At 42.6% G+C, this 18,978-nt stretch overlaps 1 long non-coding RNA gene across 2 annotated transcripts; it reads left to right on the plus strand.

Annotated features, from left to right (window-relative positions):
- Window positions 1-244: 244 nt before the first annotated feature.
- Window positions 245-18,757, plus strand: LOC110693539. Of its 2 annotated transcripts, none has more exons than XR_002505612.1 (4): window positions 245-570; window positions 13,238-13,386; window positions 16,938-17,040; window positions 18,446-18,757. It is a non-coding gene; the product is annotated as an uncharacterized LOC110693539 (long non-coding RNA). The 2 variants fall into 2 exon arrangements; XR_002505611.1 differs by lacking the exon at window positions 18,446-18,757 and adding an exon at window positions 17,431-17,564.
- Window positions 18,758-18,978: the final 221 nt, after the last annotated feature.

Here is an 18,978-nt window from a genome sequence, read left to right on the forward strand (position 1 = left end):
AATAACCTTTTTGTATGAAGGTATAAAACCCAAATAGTTAACCTGAGAATACTATCGATTAAGCCAACAAAAATCTCAAGTTCGACAACATTATATGCAGGATTGCACACACTAGTAGAAAAAATGCTATTTGTAACACCCTTATAGTAACTAGCGTTAAAAACGTTAGTTACTAAAACACCACTAGTAACTGGCTAAGATAATGTCAGTTACAAATAATATGACATTAGTAACTGGCCTTGTAGACGATGGTTACTAATTTGAAATTTGAGAAGGTTAGAAAATCTATTAGTAACCAGCCCATTAAGTGTTGGATACAAATTTTGAGTCAAATAAAATTTCTTACACAATATTTATTATTTTCTTAAAAACCTAAGTACTGTAGTTTTTTTATTCTTTTCACTTACGTTTTTGACTTAATGAGTTCTAATACTGTATACTCCTTTATCTTCCAATATCTTCTCCTTTTCCTCAATAAAACTAAACGGTTGAAATTCTCAATCAAAATTGCTTTTTGTTAATGAAGAATGATATGAAATTCAGCAAACGTGGGCTATATTGAGGTTAAAGGTGTTTCGGTTGAAAACAATGGGACCTTGCCGAAGGTCCACTAAAATGGAGAAGACTGGATTCGATCCAAGCTGTGTTGGGCCGAAGGTTTCCTGCACAGTGAACACACGTAAACTAGCCTCGGGGGTGTTTCCGAGGAAGGCCCCTCCGATGCTAAAGTCAGTACAATGTGTAAAAAGGAAGACACTATGCAAGAGAGTTTGTAGCTTGAGGCTTTTGTGGAGTATTTCTCAATGCAAGAATGAGCATATGAGTTGGAATAATCCGTGTATGAGATAATGTATGTGATGATGCATGTGTTGTTGTGTCTCGTATGTGATGTTATGAGATGTCTTATGTAAGAATATGACTCTCTCCTTGAATGTGTTAATATGAGGGCTTTTATACCTCATCATATTTGGAGAGGTTGGGCTTTAGCCCAATTGGCTTACTTTGTGGGCTGACTTTTGACTTTTGAGCAATTGGAGAGTTGAACCTTGACCTTGGGCTTTTAATTGGATCATTTAGTGCTCAGGCCCAATTTTGACTAAATTGGACCCAAACAACTTGCCCCCCAGACCCGATTCGGAAGAATGACGGGTCGGGTTTGATTTAACTCAGAAAAGGAGGGAAGTAAATGATTTAATTGATCCAAAAATTTGAATTTAAACCGTAATTAATGAGATAACAACGGTTAATGATTTGCGGAAGTTGGACGGATAATGGGCGGTTTAATCACAAGACATGTGTTTAATGGTTACTTAGTGGGTACTTAAGAGAAATTAAAGCACAGACTCTTCGTATCCCGTACCTGGAGATATAAACAGAGGCGCGTCATTCTCCTCACTGATTCACCAACACAAACCCAGAATTCTTCGAGAGAGAATCCAAGAATCCGTATCAAAACTTCGCAAATTCCCCCGAGCATTGAGCTTAGAAGCTGAGACTTGCCACTACGAACTCGTAAATCGGCAACTTTCGCTTCAGATTAGGTAAATTCCTTTGATTTCAGTTTATTTTTCTTCGAATTCGAACTCCTTCCCCTCTTCTTTCGACTTTTCTCTTCGAAATAGTCCATGGCAAGAGGAGTTAGAGGTAGAGCCCGTGCTCCAAGAAGAGCAAGGCCGATTCCCGATCCTAGGAATAGGATTGGGACCTGGAATGGTCGAAGGCCGGAGTCTGACCCTGCTGATGGGATTAGGGCGACTCCCCTTTCCTCGGCTCCTCCTCAAAGAACGGATGAGCCGAGTGCTTCTGGACGGGACGATGAAATTCCCGCTGTCCTTTGGGATATCCTCCCTGGGTTTTCAGAGTGGGAGAATGCCGAAGTCGCTTCGGCCATGATAAAGAACCGCCCCTACTCATGGTGGGTAGAGAACGCCGATCAATATCGATTTGCCGAGCAAATTGAGTTGCACTACGGCATTTTTGAAGCTGATGGATATTGGTGCCGAATGCCCTCAGCATCCGATAGAATCCATCGTCCACCCCCGGGGTATGTGGGGGTGTACACGAGACAGCTTCAGTATGGGCTGAGGTTCCCTTTGGACGTTTTCGTCCGAGACTTGCTGATCCATTACAACATTTCCCTATGTCAGCTAACCCCCACCAGCATCCGAAGGGTGATGACATACTTATGGGTCTGCAAGTTCTTCAGATACGTGCCGAACCTGCACTGCTTCAGAAAGCTCCATCGGCTAGTGCCAAATATTCAGAGTGGGCACGGAAGCCATGGTTCTGGGTGGTATCGGATTGAGTCCCGGCCCCAATATTTGACCATGTGGCCAAATGACTCTTCAGACAAGGACTGGAGAGGTCAATGGATTTGGGTTAGGGCACCCATAGATCCGGGCCACCCTTGTGTCTTCAGCGCTCCCCGGTACTTAGCTGAGCCTGATCCCGAAATGGGAAGTCTAGGTCCCCCCGCAGATAACGGGGCGGATCCGAACCTGGATCAGCAACATATCTTCGGCAAGCTGCCGAACCCGGGGGGGAGTGGTCGAATGCAGCATATCCCGGAGACTTGGCTCCCCGATACGCATTACGTTTTCCAAGAGAATATGCTAGCAGCTGTTGGCCTCAGCCGAAAGTTTAAGGATGGTAAGCTTCTTCGGCTGGGGCCGAGGCTTTTTAACTACCTCTTTTTCTTCTCTCGCTTTGCTTTTTTATGCTGTGCCAACATATCTGAGCTAAACTTTTTCCCTTTCCTTTTTTCAGAGCGAGACGAGACCAACGTTGGTATTAACTACGCTCGTCTTGGTGTTAACCGAGAGCGAGTTGTAACTGAACGGGCCCCGTCTATCACTGAGCCGAGGCATAGGGAAGTTCATCTGGACTCTTCCCACTTCCAAATTGAGGCTGTCGCTCTGTATCAGAGGCAGAAGCCTTGGTGGAAGAAGAGAGACCCTTGGTTTCAGCTGCTGAACGAAGAAGCTGAAGCTGCCCGCACAGCCGAAGAGGTTGCACGGGTACTTGAGGCTTGTGAAGGAGGAGAAGGGTCCTCCAGAGCTGCTGAAGCCGAAGCTGCAGCTAGAGCAGCTGAAGAAGACGAGGCTTTGCTGAAGACCTCGGTGAGCTTTCAGACAACTTTTTTCTTTTCTTCTTCTTCTTTTTTTTTTTTTTTTTTTTTTTTTTTTTTTTTACTCACACTCTTCTTCCCCCCTGTCTGTTACAGTCTGAAGAGAGTAACAGACACAGAGAAGGCAAAGCTCCTGTTCGTCCCGAAGATCAAATACAAGAGTCTTCAGACTCAGATATGGACGAGCAGCCTCTTCTGAAAAGGCGCCGAAGGATGGCCATCATCGGCCCTCATGACTTTCAGCAGAGGCCGATGACCATCGGCGTCGCAATAAGGGAACCTGAGGAAGGCAATGGATCGCCGAGGGTTCCCCAGCCAACACCCCAATCTCCTCAAAAGACCCCTCCGCCACCTCCTGAGATGGAGGTGGATCAGAGGACTCCCGAACCTAAGGGAGGGGTCCAAGAAGAAATCAAGGAGAGTGCTGCTGAGCACGGAAATAAAGATGCCGTGATGTCAAGTGCTGAAGGCTTCACGGCAGATATCGCAAGAGAGGTTGAGGCTTTCGTCCTCACCCCTGAAGAAGAGGAGGTCATAGTACTTGACTCCTCTGAGAAGGACGATGCTGAGACAACCAAAGCTAATCAAGCTCCATCGTCGTCCTTCCCTTCTTTCCAGACTCTGCATTCTGGAGAAATGGGTTTCTCGGCCCCCCGAATTCCAATCCCAGATCACATCTGGGACCTCATATGGGGTCAAAACCGAGAAGGAGCTGCAGCCTACTTCGGCAATTTTGCTGGCATGTCCGAAGTAGACAGGGCAAGGATCTGGTCGCTGAAGGCCACTGCTGGGATGGGCGAATCCAGTAGATCAGTTCCTGACCCAGCCAGGTCTAACCAACTGCTGATGATGCAGGTAATTTTCCTTCATTTCCTCCGAAATTCAGCTCTATTTTTTTTCTTATTACTTATTTTTTTTTGTCTTCCTGTTTTCAGTTCGTGCACAATCAGACTCTCACTGTAGAGCTGATTGATACCCTACAAGATAGGGTAGACGCTGCTGTGCACGAAAGGAAGGTGGCTGAAGAGGAAGTTAAGCTTGCTAAGCTGAAGCAAGCAGCAGCTGAAGAGAAGCAGCAGGAGGTTGAGGAGTACGGTAAAAAAGCTGCCGAAGCTCTGAAAACCTTCTGCGATGCTATGGAGATGGAGGTTTTTCCCCCACTGATGGAAGGGGAAAAATTCCTCCAGGAGCATATGGGAGTGGACGTCTCCAAATTCAAGGCTGCTATTGAGAGCCGAATTCAAGAAGGAACTGCTGCACAAGCTGAAGTGCAGCAGCGTCTAGAGGCTCTTGAAGCCAGCCGAATGGCTGCTGAAGAGTTGCTCTTGGCCAAAGACGTCCAACTCTCAGAGGCTGCTGCTGCTGCTGAAGCTCAAAGAGCTAAATTCCAAGAGGCTGAGGATCAACTGCTGATCCAGAAAGTTGAAGTGGCCCAAGCTCAGACAAAGGCTTTCCAAATTCAGCAAGAGCTGAATGAGCTGAAGGGTTCCTCCTCCAAAGTCGCTGAACAGCTGAAGAAATCCAAGGAAGACTTGGAGGAGACCCAGAAGAAGCTGGCTGATGCTGAGGCTTTACTCAAAGTCCGTGTTTACACCCAAGAGGAATATGAGATGGGTTTCAGAAACGGATTCCGAGTATGCCGAAGACTCTGCCTTCATGCTGAGCCGAAGCTGGACTGGTCTAAATGTGCTGAGTGGGTCCAGAATCCCGAAGACCCTCACATGAAGTATGCAACTCCAGCTGAAGCTGAAATTCTTAAGGCTGAGGAAGCCGAAGAGGAAGCTGAAAGACTGGAGTTGGAAGCTGAGCAGAGGGAAAGGGAGGCTCGGCAAAGTGCAAAGCCCGCCTCTTCTGCTGCTGGGACTGAGGCCACCATGGGACTCAACGCTGATCAGTCTGATCCTCCGGCTGAAGCATAGGAACTCGGGCAGTCGTCTTCAGAATCTTGCGGTTCATCATGTGCTTAACTTTAGACTTGCCGCTTTCTGAGTTTTTTGCCTTGTTTTTTGCTTCAGCTTGCCTTGTCGTACAGCAGTTTTATTTTTTTGCTTATGTACGTATTTCGGCAGCTGTTATTTTCCGCTTGTGGGCGGCTGCCGATACTGAATTATTGAACTTGTAGCTCAAAAATTTTTTCTTCAGTTGCTTTATTTTTGAATGCTTTACTGTTTCTTTTCTTCAACTCTGCCGAACATAGCTGCACTGCGTGCTTCTTGCCCCCACAGAAATTGAAGTATGACTTTAGTTGAATAAGCAATTTCTGAACTTCTTCAAAATAGATATCCGAAACACAGGGCCAACTTAAGGCAATGCTTCTGGGATACAAGTCTTACTGAAGATTGACTGTCTGAAAGTTGGATATCCGAAACACAGGGCCAACTGAAGGCAATGCTTCTGGGATACAAGTCTTACTGAAGATTGTCTGAAAGTTGGATATCCGAAACACAGGGCCAACTGAAGGCAATGCTTGGGATATTAGCTTTCTGGGACTAACCTCTTTAGAACAAGTCTTACTGAAATTTGACTTCAGCTGAAAGACCAGCGTTCTTAAAGAAGACGTATATCCGAAACACAGGGCCAACTTAAGGCAATGTTTCGGATAATGGCTCTCTGGGATACAAGGCTCAGTTAAGGCAATATCCCAGGATTGTCCATGGACTCATGTCTTTGGAGAACAGGTCTTACTGATGTTTGATTTCAGCTGAAAGACCAGTGTTCTTTAAAAAGACTGAGTTTTGTAAGCCATCTGAAACCCAGTTACCCGAAGGCGAAGGTTTCAGACGAGGCTGATTTAAAAAGGCTGTTATCCTTGATTTTCTGTCTATCTTTGAAAAATGGATACCCGAAACACAGGGCCAACTTAAGGCAATGTTTCGGATAATGGCTCTCTGGGATACAAGGCTCAGTTAAGGCAATATCCCAGAATTGTCCATGGACTCATGTCTTTGGAGAACAAGTCTTACTGAAGTTTGACTTCAGCTGAAAGACCAGTGTTCTTTAAAAAGACTGAGTTTTGTAAGCCATCTGAAACCCAGTTACCCGAAGGCGAAGGTTTCAGACGAGGCTGATTTAAAAATTTTCAACTGTTGCTGTTATCCTTGATTTTCTGGCTATCTTTGAAAAATGGATACCCGAAACACAGGGCCAACTTAAGGCAATGTTTCGGATAATGGCTCTCTGGGATACAAGGCTCAGTTAAGGCAATATCCCAGAATTGTCCATGGACTCATGTCTTTGGAGAACAAGTCTTACTGAAGTTTGACTTCAGCTGAAAGACCAGTGTTCTTTAAAAAGACAGGTTTTGTCAGCAATCTGAGACCCAGTTACCCGAAGGCGAAGGCTTCAGACGAGGCTGAATAAAAAACCCTCAAAGAGTAGATAGAACAAAGAAAATTTTGAAAGGATAAACAGTTGTAAATTTTATATAAATGGCGGCTCCAAGGCCTGTCATTAGTTCAAAATGTACTTACAAAGATTGTTCTGCCCCGAAGGGTTTACACATGGTATTTTTTCAGTACATCAGCATTCCAGTGATTCTTCAACTCAGTTCCATCCAACTGCCGAAGTCGGTATGTCCCTGGCTGAAGCTCATCATAAATTTCATAAGGTCCCTCCCATGTAGCTGAGAGCTTCCCATGGATTCGGCCTTTCTGAACTGCAGCAGCATTCCGAAGGACAAGATCCCCAATTTTGAGAGGCCTTGCATGGACCCTTCGGTTATAAAATTTGCTGACTCTCTGCTTATAGGCCGCCATTTTATCTCGAGCTGAGTCTCTTACTTCGTCGAGGAAGTCGAGAGATTCCCTCATCAGTCGCTCATTCTCAGCCGAGAAATGGTGCACTCGAAGGCTCTCAGAGCCAATTTCCACTGGAAGGACGGCTTCGGCACCATACACCAGTTCAAAAGGTGAGTGGCCCGTTGCCTCTTTTTCAGTTGTCCGAAGGGACCAAAGGGTTCCAGGGAGCTCCTCTAGCCATTTGGACTTTTGATCTTCCACCCTCTTCTTGAGGGCACTTAAGATCTGTTTATTTGCTGCTTCGGCTTGTCCGTTACTCTGCGGGTGGCATACCGCTGAAAATGCCAGTTTTATGCCGAACTGATCTGTATATCGCTTCAGCGGTAAGTTGTCAAATTGCCTCCCATGATCGAAAACAAATACTCTCGGGATGCCAAAGCGAGTGATGATATTCTGCCAGATAAATTTTCTGACAGTTTGCTCTGTAATGTTCGAGGCTGCTTCGGCCTCGATCCATTTACTGAAGTAGTCGACACCAACTATCAGCCATTTTTTCTGGTACACAGCCTCTGGAAATGGTCCCAGTATATCCAGTCCCCATTGGGCAAACGGGAGTGGATTAAGGATCGGCTGAAGATCCCTTGCTGGCTGATGGATAACTGGAGCATATTTTTGACATTTTTCGCATTTCCGAACCAGCTCCTTAGCATCTGCGATCATGGTGGGCCAGTAATATCCGGCCCTCAATGCCTTGTGGGCTAAGGTTCTTCCCCCAATGTGGTTCCCACAGATGCCGAGGTGAATCTCCCGCAAGATATAATCTGCATCTGTTGGTCCCACGCATTTCAGCAATGGGGCTGAGAAGGACTTTTTCAGAAGTTCCCCCTTGAAGACAATGAACCTAGAGCTGGTTCTCTTCATTTTGGAGGCCAAAGCTTTGTCCTCAGGAGTTTCTCCCCGAAGCTTAAAAGCTAAAATGGGTTCCATCCAACTAGGCTCTGGGTCGGCGCAGCACACTTCAGGTGCTTCGTCGACACTTCTTGCTCGACGCACTTCTACATATACAGATCTGTTCAGCTCGGTAAAAGATGAACTAGCAAGTTTGGAGAGTGCATCGGCCTGAGTATTCTGACCCCTTGGGATCAGCTGAACCTCAAAAGTTTTCAGCTCTGCAATGACTGATTTGATCTTGGCAAGATAAGCTATCATGGAGGGCTCTTTGGCCTCATAGCTGCCACTGATCTGATATGCAACTAGCTGAGAGTCTGTTTTTAAGCAGACATGATCGGCTTCCAAGGAGATGCACAATTGTAGGCCGGCGATTGCTGCCTCATATTCGGCTTCATTGTTCGAGGCCTTAAAAGAAAATTTTAGTGCATACTCAAAGGATTTGCCTTCGGGAGAAGTTATCACTACTCCTGCCCCCGAACCGTTTTCGGTGGAAGACCCATCCGTAAACACGGTCCAGACTTTCTTGTCACTGTCCAGCACTTCTTGGTATGAGCATTCGGCCAAGAAATCCGCCAGGGCTTGAGCCCTGATGGCAGCCCTCGGACGGTAGCTGATGCTGAATTCGGTGAGCTCAAAAGCCCACTTGGCTAGTCTACCGGATTTTTCAACCTTGCCAAGAACTTTTTCCAACGGCTGATCAGTTAAGACCACTATCTGATGGCAATCAAAATAGGGCCTCAGCTTCCGAGCAGCTACCACTACCGCGAAAGCAACTTTCTCGAGTAGAGGATAGCGGGTCTCGGCATCCGTCAGTGTATGACTGACGAAATAAATCGGTTGCTGACTCTTACTCTCTTCCCTCAGCAATACTGCGCTGATGGTGGCTGGGCTAACGGCCACATATAGGTATAGAGTTTCTCCTTCAACTGGGCTAGCCAGCGTTGGGAGTTGAGCCAGATGCTCCCGAAGCTGTTGAAAGGCATCTTTTTGCTCTTCCTCCCAAACAAGCTCTTTTGTTTTCGGGAGTTTCAGGGCTTTGAAGAAGGGTAACCCCTTATCCGAAGCTCTAGAAATGAACCTCGAAAGGGCTGCCATTCTTCCGGTGAGCCGCTGAACATCCCTCTTCGTTTTCGGCTCAGGAAGGTCGAGCGCCGCTTTGACTTTAGAGGGATTGGCATCAATCCCCCTTTTGCTGACCATGAAACCCAGGAATTTCCCTGACTTCACGCCGAAGACACACTTCTTCGGATTCAGCTTCATTTGATGCTTTCTCAAGGTGGCGAAAGTTTCAGCCAGGTCCTTTACATGGTCCTCTAGTTTTTTGCTTTTGACGATTGAATCGTCAACATAGACTTCCATGTTTCGGCCCTTTTGATCGGCGAAAACTTGATCCACCAGTCTTTGATAGGTTGCCCCCGCATTTTTCAATCCGAAGGGCATCATTTTGTAATTATACACCCCAGCGTTCGTGACGAATGCTGTCTTTGCTCGATCGTCGGGGTGCATGAAGATCTGATGATACCCTGAGAATGCGTCCATGAAACTAAGCAAGGCATGGCCACTTGTCGAATCGACTAGCTGATCGATCCTCGGCAAGGGATAGAAATCCTTCGGACAAGCCTTATTTAGGTCCGTGAAGTCAACGCACATCCTCCAGGTACCATTGGGCTTCTGAACCATCACCACATTTGCCAGCCATTCCGGATATTGGCAAGGTTCAATGAATCCTGCCTCCAATAATTTTTTGACTTCGGCTGCGATGTCTCGGTTCTTATTGGCGGAGTAATTCCGCTTCTTTTGCTTAACTGGTCGACACGCTGGGTCAACATTAAGCTTATGGGAGATGAGGTCTGAACTTATCCCGGGCATATCAGCTGCCGAGAAAGCAAACACATCTCTGTTATCCCGAAGGAGCTGAATAAGTTCACAACGGGTGTCAGGATCAAGGTCCATCCCGATTGTTACACATTTCTCAGCATCTCCTTCGGCTAACTCAACTGTTTCAGTCTGTTGGTCCATGTCCATTGCCGATGGACTGGACTCTTCAGAATCTGGTCTGCTGCCAATGTCAGCAGGTGTCCCAGTCTTTGTGTTCTTCGGCTGGCTCTCTGAGTCTTTCGGCTCAGATGAAGAGTCAACCTTTTCCCTTTCGGGACCTTTTTCCCTGGGCACTGATCCTTGGGCCGAAGCACTTAGGCCTTTCGGCTTTTTTGTGCTTGGCTCTCTTTCTTTTTCTTTCTCCTCCTCATCCTTGTCGTTATCTGGGCGACTACTGGATGGCTTGAGGTAGTTGCACCTTCGGGCGTCCTTCTGGTTGCCCTGTATCCTTTCGGGGAAGCCGGCGTCTGAGACATAAATCATCAGCTGATGATAAGTTGAGACGACCCCTTGGATCTCGTGAATTATGGGTCTCCCCAAAATCACGTTGTACACTGAAGGAGCGTCGATGACCAAAAACTCAATCATGACGTTCCGGGCTGCCTCATCGCAACCGATGGTGACAGGAAGTGTCACCTTCCCATCTGGATAAGTTGAAGCCCCATTGAACCCGGATACCGGATAGGGTACCGGCGTAAGGTGCTTGGGCTTCAGCTTAATTTGGTTGTAGGCCTTTCGGAACAGAATGTTTGCTCCGCTGCCGCCGTCAACAAGGACCTTACTGACGTCGTGGTTGGCCACCGTGGCGATGATCACCAACGGATCCTCGTGAGGGAACGTAATCCCCCGGCAGTCGGCGGCTGTGAACGTCATGTTCGGCACCGGCGACTGGGGAGATTGAATGTCAGCGTTGTTCACCTGGTGAGTCAAAGCTCTAAGGTGACGCTTGTGCTCCCTCCGAGAGTATATTCCTCCCGAGATAACATTGATCGGAGGGAATTTCCCCTCCGGTTTTTTACTGTTTTTCCGGGGGAAATCAAGGTCCTGCCGAGGGTCCTTTGCTAACCTTTCGGATTCTTTTTTCTCGCGGTGATCCGCGATGTATTTTTTCAAGTATCCCTTCCGGACCATGTCTTCTATCTGGTCCTTCAGCTGGATACACTCTTCAGTGTTGTGGCCCGAAGACTCGTGGAACTCACACCACTGATTTTTATTTTTTCGCTGATACCACTCTGGGAGTGGTCTCGGCTTTCGGTAACTCTGCTCCTCCTTCGTCACACTGTAAATTTTGGCGCGTGGAAGAGAGAGCGGAGTGTAGGACTCGTATCTGCCTGTGTATGAGGCAAACCTGTCCTTCTTTAGGTCGCTGGCCGAAGATGGCTCCGAGGCCTTTGATTTTCCCTTTGCCTTATGGCCTTGGCCTTCAGACAAGGGTATTTGCCTCTGTTTCCCTCCCCCGGATTGAGGTTGGGTTTTTGCTTTATTCCATTCTTCGGCTCGGATGAACTTATCCGAAGCACTAAGAGCTTCCTCCAAGGTCTGCGGGGTATGCATGACCATGAAGTCTAGGAATTTTCCTGGCTGAAGGCCATTCTGCATTGCAAAAAACAGCTAGCCCCTGGTCCAGCTGAGAGACGCTTGATGACTCGTTACTGAAACGGGTCAGGTAGTCTCGGAGGCTTTCGGTTTCCCCCTGTTGCAGACCCATGAGCTCTGCGGTAGTCTTTTCTCGGCGGTTTGCCGTGGAAAACTTGCTCCTGAACTTGGAGGACAGATCATCCCAACCTGTTATGGAGCCTTGCCTTACTCCCTTGGAGATCCACGCTTGCGCGACCCCCTTGAGAGTGGTTGGGAAATATTTGCACCAAGTTGCCTCGGATCTGGGGCAAAGATGCATATGAGCCTCATACGAGGCCACGTGGTCCTTCGGATCCGTGGTCCCGTCATATGTGATATGCGACGGTATTTTAACCGTGGGTACGCGCTCTTCTAGTATCCATTGCTCGAATGGTGAACTAGCGGGAAGCATAATGGCCTTGCCCTTGTTCCTGGCCGAAGGGACCGCGCTCCGCCCTCTCAGAGAGGTAGGAGTGGTTTTCGTCCCTGGCTGGGAAGTCTGGGCCTCGGCTGCAGGGAACGTGAGGCGACTACGCACGCTCGGTTCCTGGCCGCCGAGTCGGTCAAGGACGCTTCTGCGAGCAGTCTCAGGTTCCCGGCGAGTAGATTCTGGCCGAGAAGCTGAGCTGCTGCTCTTATGCGCTGCTGGTCTTGAGGATGAGGATCCTTTAAATAATTGAGAGTTCTTCTTCCTCTGTTTTTCATTTTTCCAAGAATCCTCCTCCCACTCTTCCAGTTCCCGGAAGGAAGGAAGCTTCCCACCGTCATGGTCTAACTTCCTCCGCTGATGCCGGGTATGCGGAGGAGTTCGATCACGAGGCGGTGGCATATTCTGTGCCCTCATTGCCTCCATGAGTACTGCCAGCGCTCTTGCCACCTCTTCCGAACTGGGCCCCGTCAAAGGGGTCTCCGGCCGAGTGTGGGCATGAGGCCGTGCAGCCGATGGTTGGCTTCGGGACACTGAATATGTCCTATGATCAGACTGACCCCTGCTAGACCGAGAGTGGTCCGGCCTATATTGAGAGTCATGCATTATAGGAGATAGGGAATCCTCCTTGTGTGATCCTCCCCCCGAGCCGGCACCCTTGGGAGAGTTCCGGTCCGGCGAGGGCGATGGTGTAGGGGTTTTAGGCTTTTCGCCCGCTCCTTGACGGAGGCTTTTGCTCTTGCGGTTCTTAGCCATGGCTGCTAAGACAATTGCAAGATGATCTTGGTTAGGAATTTGGCTTAAAGATTTTTGAAAGTCTTCCCCACAGACGGCGCCAAATTGTTTCGGTTGAAAACAATGGGACCTTGCCGAAGGTCCACTAAAATGGAGAAGACTGGATTCGATCCAAGCTGTGTTGGGCCGAAGGTTTCCTGCACAGTGAACACACGTAAACTAGCCTCGGGGGTGTTTCCGAGGAAGGCCCCTCCGATGCTAAAGTCAGTACAATGTGTAAAAAGGAAGACACTATGCAAGAGAGTTTGTAGCTTGAGGCTTTTGTGGAGTATTTCTCAATGCAAGAATGAGCATATGAGTTGGAATAATCCGTGTATGAGATAATGTATGTGATGATGCATGTGTTGTTGTGTCTCGTATGTGATGTTATGAGATGTCTTATGTAAGAATATGACTCTCTCCTTGAATGTGTTAATATGAGGGCTTTTATACCTCATCATATTTGGAGAGGTTGGGCTTTAGCCCAATTGGCTTACTTTGTGGGCTGACTTTTGACTTTTGAGCAATTGGAGAGTTGAACCTTGACCTTGGGCTTTTAATTGGATCATTTAGTGCTCAGGCCCAATTTTGACTAAATTGGACCCAAACAAAAGGTATGTAAAATTTTGAATTAGGGTTCACGTAATGAGTTGAATTATCCCCATTCTGGTTTCCATTACTCGGTGAGATTATTTATTTTAATCTATATTTTCTCCATCAATGAAGAAGAAGATCAAAACGAGCAGAAATCGGGTTGTATTTGTTTTTGCTTCGTTTGCTACTACTTAAGCTTATCCTTAATTACCAGACTCTTAGTGTTCATCGAAGCTTCTCAATCTGAGGTCAAGAAGGCTTTCTGACGCCTTGCTTTGCAGGTAATCTCTTTTGAATTCTATATTTTTTTATTGATTTTTTTTAGATTTTCGTGAAATTTTGTCGATTTTTTTTTTGTAAATGTGATTTTTGTTTTAATTGAAATTCTATTTACTGTTAATCTTATTGTAGATGCCTAATTGCCAATTTTCTGAAAATTTATCTTTTTCCACCTAATTTATGTTACTTCTTGTAGACACCCATTTGTGTCTCCCCAAAACCAAACCCTGTGTAAGTGTCTTTCACGTCGAATCGTAATCGAATGAAACGAAAGTGTGGAAATGTCTAGTTTTGCGGAAAGTTTTATTTCTTTTCTCTTCTCCTTGTTTTTGAAATCTTTATTTTAAGAAAACAGTCAATCCAGTTTGGTTGGTCCATAATATGGGTCCATAGTAGTATAGTTGGATGGGGCTTGCAAAGACCTTTCCAACGATATATTATAAGCCCAATTCCGATGAATATTGAGGAAATTATGGCCAATTTACTAAACTGGGCCCGGTTTGAGTTTTAAGTACGGCCCTATGATCTAGGCGAGGGCCTAATATAATTTATCATTCCTAATGCAATTAGGAATGATTTTAGTCTTCTAGAATATTCTAGAAGGTTCTTTTCATTCTTAATTCAATTAGGACTCTTAAGAGTTTTAATTAGATCAAATAGCATTTTTGATTGAAATTATATCTTCCAGTACAGTAAGTTTATCAGTTTTTCGAAAACGCGTTGAAAGCCGATTTGGCGTCCGACCCCAGGCCTTGGCGCCTGGAATCGGGATTGGTGCCAGACGCCAGCATTGGCGCCTGGCGCTAGCCACTGGTTCTGGCGCCAATGAGCCAGGGCTGGCGCCAAGGTGTTTTTGTGGTCTTCAGACTCTGTTTTGATAAATTATCTTTTTTAGATGATTTTCTCTATAAATATCGTATCAAAAACTCCGTTTTCATTCACGGATTGTCAATATTCATTCACCATTCATTCATCTACATCTATCGATTCACCAATTCTCTTTATTCTTAAGTTTTAATAAACTCCGTTTTCAATCATCAACTTTCTTCATTCATTAACCAACTCTCATCAAGATTTTCTTGATTATTCTCTCTCTCTCTTTTCTAAACTAGCCTTTTCTCAAATAAATAATTTCGCATTCACAAGATCTAGAAACACCTAGCCATATTCGAAGTTGCCTTCGTCCTAGACGTGAAAGGTTTAATTTCTGAGGGTTTGGTCCCAAATCTCTATTTCAATTATTTAATTTAATTGTTTTGATTATTGTTTTCCTTGAAGTTACTAATGTGTGTATTTTGTTATTAGAAATAGGTACGAGGCATCCAAGTAAGTACTTTAATTGATTAATTGATTTATGATATAGAAATCATGCTTAGATTGTTATTTTGATTCCTAGTATCATGTCTAGGGTAACTTTAATATTAAGTATGATTAAAAGTATGATGCCTTTATTCTCTTCCTAATATTTATGATTGTTAGTATCATGTTAGGGCTAAAGACTTGATTTTTATTGCTTAGTGACATGTTAGGGTTTGTTATTAATCTTGTTAGTATCATGCCTAGGATCTTACTATTTTTATTATGCTTTAATATTAACATGAACATGATTATGATTATAATTGTTATAATGATTATGAATATTATTATTTTGATGATTATTTTATTTATGATAATTATTTCAATTATTATTAATATAATGATTATTTTCTTTTATAATTATTATCATGATTATTTCAATTATAATTTATTTTTATGATCATGATTATTTTTATGTTGCTTGTTTATTATTTATTGCTTGATCACACCTTTTATTGCATGTTAAAGGGAATTTGTACTTGTAATCACGCTTAATAAGATAATTAATAATCTTGTTAGGTTAATTGTGATTATAATTCAAGTGATCGCCAATAATAGTTTATTTGTGCATTAAATTCAACCAACATAGATTAAACATGTTTAGGGTTAATCCTATTGATTGCATGTTAGTCAGAAAGCGCACATGAATACGAGCAGAATAAAGTAGAGGCTTATTATTAGGGCAGGTTCAATCTCTTTTAGGTTGGATTTGTACCATCATCCCCGAACCCTTATTTGGTTCATGACCTTATTGAGTTGACGATCTCTTGGATCGTTAAGGGGTGTAACCTTCACCTCGTGAATGGTTTACAAGTTCCTAAAAAACTTGTTGGCGACTCTTTTGCTCTATCTTCTTCCCTTTTGGACGCCACCGTACTTTAGTGTATGATCACAGTGGGGTTCAAGCTAGTGGGATTTAAAGGCTTGAAATTATTCCCTACACTTCTGAGTTTATTTTTTTTCCCTGTTAAATTCGTGAAAAAAAAAACGAATTTGGTTTAATTGTTTATTTTATTAGAGATGTCTTATTTTGTGAAATTTCATGGATTTGGATCTAATTTGAGAGAATTCAGCCGCAAATTCTTAACTGAATCAACTTTTATTTTTTGTAATTTTTTGTTGAATTTAAAGTATCAAAATGATAATTCTTATTGGATTTTCATAATATAGTATTTAGAGTATCATCCAGATGTATGTAGAGGAGCTTATTGCTCCATCACTGATTCTTAACAATAATTTGTGCTTAATTCAGAATAGCCTTAAACATAAAATTTACTCTGCTTTTATTAAAAACATAACTGAATTGCCAACCATATAATAAGACTGTTGAGGAAGAAGGAATGGAAGCATATTATGATATAGATAAAGGATTTAGATAACACACTGATTTGGAATGGGGTTTATAGAAGGAGTATTGGTTGGGATTTTGGGAAGGTGCTAGCTAGAATTAGATCTTATTCTTCTCATATTAATCCATATATGACGAACTATACATTATGTAGTGTGTTGGTTGAAATATATTGCTACTAGTGATTCTTTGTTTCAATAATTAAGCTTTATAATATTAATATTTTTTAGTCTATAATTAGAGTTCTTAACTCATTTAATTGTTCTAGCATCATATATCAGGCCTTTGTTTCTTCTTCTTCTTTTTTTTTTTTTTTTAAAGTGCGAGAGGCACGACTTTACGCATTCTGTGTTATGTATAAAACACTGTGTTCCTCTCATTTGCAGATCGGTCAGAAAAATTGTTTTGCAAAACTATTGAGATGTGTTGTGTTTCTTTGAGGATTTTTTTTTGTTGCATTCAATTGTCAATCTTTTGAAAGATCTCTAAAAAAAAATTATAATTCGTGAACCTTTTTTATACTTGTGAAATGAAGGTGTTGTAGAAGAAAAACTGAGAACCTGATCCAATTTGCTTTACCATATCAACATTTTGTTTGTTACCATTTTCTGTTATGTATTAATCATCTAAGTGGTTTCTAACCCAATTGGAAACCTGCCAAAGAAAAAGCAGCATATACATATTGAAGGATTAAGATAAGGTCTCTAATTACATCTTGAGGCAGATGACTTTTAATTATCAATGTGACAATGTCTTTTTTTTTATTTTGTCAGAAAATTCATGTGTTAAGACCATTCCAAATGTCCAATGATATTTAGATCATCATGAAATTTCTAAACTCAAATGCAGGCAGCAGGAATTTGAAAAGTCGGCTATAGGAAAAGTTGTTCGCGCATATGCAACAAAAGAAAAGCAGTGTGAAAACACTAATAAGGGTGAACCAAGTCTACAGGTAATATTTCCTCTGTTTATAAATACTTGCTCCATTTTTTCCATGTGCGGAGTTTTAGGAGAAATTATAAAAAGTAATAAAATATGGAGGTAGTTTATCAAAAGGTGAAGCTACTATTCTATTCCGGAGCTAAAATGATGCTTTAATTATAATGAACACAAAGTAAGGACTTTTTACTTGCTCGATTGGGTTGTTTCTTGATTTAAAGTTTGATTTACCTTGGTTTTCTTTTATTATTTTTGTCATTTAAAGAGATACATGGGTGGTAGTTAATCATTAATACCAATAATGGAGTAGCCTTTTTCTTCAATTAACTTTGAGGAGATATCTTTTTCTTGTTAATTTAGTCACAATAGGGTGGTTGATGTTTCTCTTCTGTCTTATTTTCAGATTGTATAATTGGTTGTTTTCATCTCTTCTAGTTGTACCTGTGGCCATATCAAAAGACAAATGATACTTGTTGAAGCAAGTCTTGGGGCTGTTATTACAATAGGCCTTGCGGCTAACCATCTAAAAGCACTAAGTTTTTCCTCACTCCTAATGAATATAGCAAGATATACATCCTCACAACTTGGAATTTATGTGAATATACAATATTAAAATGTTATATATGCGGCTACAATTGGAATTTGACTTTATATCTCTACATGATTTTGGTTAACAAGCTGATTTTGGTTGATGCAAGTGTATATACATCAGGTTTAGGGGAAATATAATGGCCAACCTGCCCCCATTTTTGCTTATGCTGGTGTGAGTTCTAATCCTAATAGAAATTGGAACCCCCATCCTCCTCTCAAAATAATGTTCACCTTCTTTTGTATTTAGCATCATAAGATCTTTTTGTTTCTTGTCTTTTACTCTTTCAGAGAATATTGTAGGCCACTCTAAACTTGCATGCTTTCTTGTTTGCTAAATATTGTCAAGTATAACATAATAATGCAATTGTATCAATATTCTGTTTGAATAGTTTTCTTACTAGAAAAGTGTTCCCTTGCGACTTTATGTATATTGTATAGCCTTTATTCCTCTAATGATGTATCCTTGAGTATAACCGAGTATAAGAGTTGTATTTTATGTGGGGTTGTTTTATTGCTCTCCCCTCAACTATAAAAGCAATTATATGTATGTGACAGTTTAGTCAGATACAATTATATGTATGTGATAGCTAGTTTAGTCATAGCATAGTTTTAGTGAAATTACTGGTTTTGATTTTTGTATTAAATTTTTTTGTCACTAGTTTTGTCTAATAAGTGGCTGAAGTTTTTCTTGTGAGTTTTGATGATTATTTTCTTTTATATCCCCTCACTTTGATGCATTGACCTTGTTAGAAGAGTTCACTTGGTCACTGTCTGAAACATCCCTTTTAATTTTGGCTTTTTTATGTATATATTTCTTCCCCATGCAGAATTTTGTCGCAATATCAAGTGTTCAGTGAGAACTACTGCTATCCCGGCCTATACAGAATAGTCAAATTTGTGAAGCAGGCAAAATAAACAAAATCGTCAAAATTTGAAGGTTGACCATTGTATCAATTAACTAACTAGCTTATTTTAGTTATAGAGTATTATTTATTGTGAATTGTGAGAGAAATATTTGTAATTTACAATTACATCAATTCAATGTAATTGACAAGGTGTCGCTTAAAGTTGGTCTTAGATTAGTTACATTGATAGTTATTGTATTTTATAAAAGTTTATTGACTATTAATGGTCATTACATTATAAAAATATAAATGTAGTGTACGGGTGGTGGTAGTATAGGAATTTCCCACTGCTACCATTTTTTTTTATATAATAAACACAATTTGTAACTGGCGTTAGGCTATGCCAGTTACAAATAATACTTTATTTGTAACCGGCATAACTCAACGCCAGTTACAAATAATATGCTTTCTAACTTGGAAAATAACTTATTTGTAACTAGCGTTAGGTTAAGTCA

The sequence above is a fragment of the Chenopodium quinoa genome, unplaced genomic scaffold, assembly GCF_001683475.1.
Source record: "Chenopodium quinoa cultivar QQ74 unplaced genomic scaffold, ASM168347v1, whole genome shotgun sequence".
In the NCBI taxonomy this organism is placed as follows: Eukaryota; Viridiplantae; Streptophyta; class Magnoliopsida; order Caryophyllales; family Amaranthaceae; genus Chenopodium; species Chenopodium quinoa.